At 50.0% G+C, this 3,672-nt stretch overlaps 1 pseudogene; it reads left to right on the top strand.

Moving 5' to 3' along the window:
• The first annotated feature begins 673 nt into the window (after positions 1 to 673).
• Positions 674 to 2,836, top strand: LOC105469853 (HLA class I histocompatibility antigen, A alpha chain-like; annotated as a pseudogene).
• Positions 2,837 to 3,672: the final 836 nt, after the last annotated feature.

Genomic DNA, 3,672 nt, shown 5'->3' with positions numbered 1-3,672 from the left:
AATTGGCAGGTGCATGGGCCAGCCACTGTGGCTCATACCCATAATACCAGCATTTTGGGAGGCTGAGCTGGGAGGATCGCATGAGTCCAGGAGTTCAAGACCAGTCAGAGCAAGATAGGGAGACCTCATCTCTACAGATATTTTTTTTAGAAAAATTAGCCAGGAGTGGTTGCACAGGCCTGTGGTGCCAGAAACGTGGGAGGCTGAGGGTGAAGCACTGATCGCATGAGCCCAGGAGGTTGAGGCTTCAGTGAGTCATGAGCACACCACTGCACTCCAGCCAGGGTAGGAGTGATACCCTGTCTAAAAATAAATAAATAATAAATGATAAATAAAGACAGTTCACCAGCACTGGTGAAGGGCACTTTGGCTGCACTGAGCACTTGCAATTTTGAGGTGATTAAATTCTGTACAGGCTCCTGGTGGCAATATACGGTAACACATTGAGGTCTGTATTGAGATGTCCTGGACTCACACACACAAACTCAGGGCTATGAAATAAAGATAATGTAAAAATACAACAGACCAGGGTCATACATACATAGTCTGGGAAAGTGAAACTTAGCTTTGTGAGTCTAATTGCAATGCATTTAGATACACACATTTATATATAAAGGTGCTAAAAATCACCTCTTCTACAAATTAGATTCGTGATAATTCAGGGGTTAGCAAGATGGTGCTACCCGCTGTAGCACAAGACCCTCGCGGAGACCCTCGACCCGACAAGAGCCCCAGGCATCTATACCCGATTCCATTTTCAGTTCTGGCTCAAATCCCGGGGGATTGGTAGGGAGGGAGGCTGGGCTCAGTGGCCTGGGCTGACCGCGGACGCGGGGACACGGTCTCACACCCTCCAATGGATACACAGCTGTGACCTGGACCCGGACTAGAGCCTCCTCCGCAGGTACGAACATACCCTACGATGGCACAGTTACCTCGTCCTAAACCAGGAACTGTGCTAATGGACCGCAGCAGACAAGGCAGCTCAGATGTCCTGGCTGAGGAAGAAGCAGAGCTCCTCAAAACCTACCTGCAGGGAAGGTGGGCGGAGCGGCTCAGCAAAGGCCTTAAGAATGGGAAGGAGACGCTGCAGTGCGCGGGTACCAGCGGCCACTGGGCGCCTCCCTGATCTCCTGCAAATTCCTCGAGCCACCTTTCAAAAGAAGGGGAGGAAAATGAGACCAATCCTAAAATATCCCTCGCCCTCTTGTCCTGAGGAAGAAGAGTCCTCCTGGGTTTCAGATCCTACACCAGAGAGTGACTGAGGGCCCGCCCTGCACTCTGGGACAATTAAAGGATGAAGTCTCTGAGGGAAAGGAGGGAAGACAATCCCTGGAATATTGATCCGTGATTCCCTTTGACGCCACAACAGGCTTGGGCACCAGGAATTTTCCTCTCAGGCCTTGTTCTCTGCCTCACACTCAACGTGTATCTGTTGGTCTGATTCCAGTTTTTCTGAGCCCTTCGGCCTCAGCTCAGGACCAGAAATTTCTGTTCTAGCCTCAGACACTAGAACTTTCCAAGGAATAGATTACCCAGGTGCCTGTGTCCAGGCTGGTGTCTGGGTTCTGTGCTCCCTTCCCCACCCCAGGTGTCCTGTCCATTCTCAGGATGGTCACATGGGTGCTGCTGGAGTGTCCCATGAAGAATACAAAGTGGCTGAATTTTCTGACCCTTCCCCTCAGATACCCCAAAGACACACGTGACCCAGCACCCTATCTCCGACCATGAGGCCACTCTGAGGTTCTGGGCCCTGTGGAGATCACACTGACCCAGAAGCTGGATGGGGAGAACAAATTCAGGACACAGAGCTTGTGGAGACAGACCTGCAGAGTACAGAACCTGCCAAAAGTGGGCAACTATGGTGGTGACTTCTTGAGAGAAGCAGAGATACACATGCCATGTGCAGCATGAGGGGCTGCCAGAGCCCCTCACACTGAGATGGGGTAAGGAGACGAATGTGGGGTCATGTCTCTTCTCAGGGAAAGCAGGAGTCCTTCTGGAACCCTTCAGCAAAGTCAGGGCTGAGGCCTGGGGGTGAGGGCCCCTCACATTCCCCTCCTTTCCTAGAGCTGTCTTCCCAGCCCACCATCCCCACTGTGGGCATCGTAGCTGGCCTGGTTGTTCTCGGTGCTGTGGTCCCCAGAGCTGTGGTCACTGCTGTGATGTGGAGGTAAGAGGCCAGGTAGGAAAGGGGTAAGCTCGGAGTTTTCTTCTTCCATTGGTGAATTTCGAGCCCTATAATGGGAGTGGGCTGGTATCCTGCCTTGTTGTGAGGCACCATCTCCACACACATTTACCCTGTTCAGAGGCCCTGTCAATACTTACTCTTTTGTAAAGCACCTGTGAAAATGAAGGACAAATTTATCATCTTGATTGGGGTCATGGGAACCTGGCTCCCAGCAGTCACAGGTCAGGGGAAGGTCCCTGCTGAGGACAGACCTCAGGAGGACAATTGGTCCAGCTTCAACACATCCTCTTCCCTCGGGTTTCCTGATCCTGACCTGGGTCTGCAGTCACAGTTCTGGAAACTCCTCTGGGATCTCATGGCCCTGCCTCCTTCCTGGCCTCTCACAGTTTGTTTTCTTTCCACAGATGGAAAAGGAGGCAGCCATGCTCAGGCTTCATGTAAGTGTGGTAGGGGTGGGAGAGTGATCCCCGAGATCCTTGGGATAGTGTAGACAGGAGCCCATGGGAGAACTCACCCACCCCACAATTCCTCCTTTAGTCACATCACCTGTGGGCTCTGAACAGATTTTGTTTTCATTCCACCCCAAACAGGGACAGTATCCAGGGCTCTGATGTGTCTCTCAAGGCTTGTAAAATGACACCTTAGAGGGCCTGAAGTGAAGGAGGACTTGGGGCAGAAGGGATAAAACTAGGCTCTGGAGATTCTTTGAATTTTTCAGTGTGTGGTGGGCTGTTCAGTGTCACCACTTACCATGACTGACCTAATTTGTTCATGACTATGTTTTTTCTAAGTCTGCCTTGTGAGGGACTGAGATGCAAACTTTGTTCATGCCTCCCCTTTGTGATGTTAAGGGACTCTGGCTTCTCTTTATACCAAGGCATCTAAATGTGTCTACGTCCCTGATGACATGTGAGAAGTGGGAAGACCAGCCCACCCTCACATCCATCATGACCCCTGTTATCGTTTGGATCTGTGTCCCCACCCAAATCTTATGTTCAGTTGTAATCCCCAGTGTTAAAGATGATGATTAGCTCATGAGGATGGTTCCGCCTTGAATAGTTTAGAACCATCTCTTTGGTGCTGTTCTTGTGATAGTTCTCACGAGATCTGGTGTTTGAAAGTGTGTAGCACCTCTCTGCTCTCTCTGCCTCCTGCTCCAGGCATGTGAGTCATGCCTGCTTCCCCTTAACCTTCCAGCATGATTGAAAGTTTCCTGAGGCCGTCTTATAAGTAGAGCAGATGCCAGAATCATACTTCCTGTATAGAATGCAGAACCACGAGCCAATTTAAACCTCTTTTCTTTATAAATTATGCAGTCTCAGATATTTCTTTATAACAGTGTGAGAATGAACTAGTTCAGAAAATCAGTACCAGGAGCTGGGTATTGCTGTAAAGGTAGCTGAAAATGTGGAAATGGCTTTGGAACTGGGTAACAGGCAGAGGTTAGAAGAGTTTAGAGAGTTCACAAGACAAGAAAATGA

This window comes from Macaca nemestrina, chromosome 5 (genome assembly GCF_043159975.1).
Source record: "Macaca nemestrina isolate mMacNem1 chromosome 5, mMacNem.hap1, whole genome shotgun sequence".
Lineage (NCBI taxonomy): Eukaryota > Metazoa > Chordata > Mammalia > Primates > Cercopithecidae > Macaca > Macaca nemestrina.
Note: the sequence above shows the minus strand (reverse complement) of the source record. Positions and strands in the feature narration are given on the sequence as shown.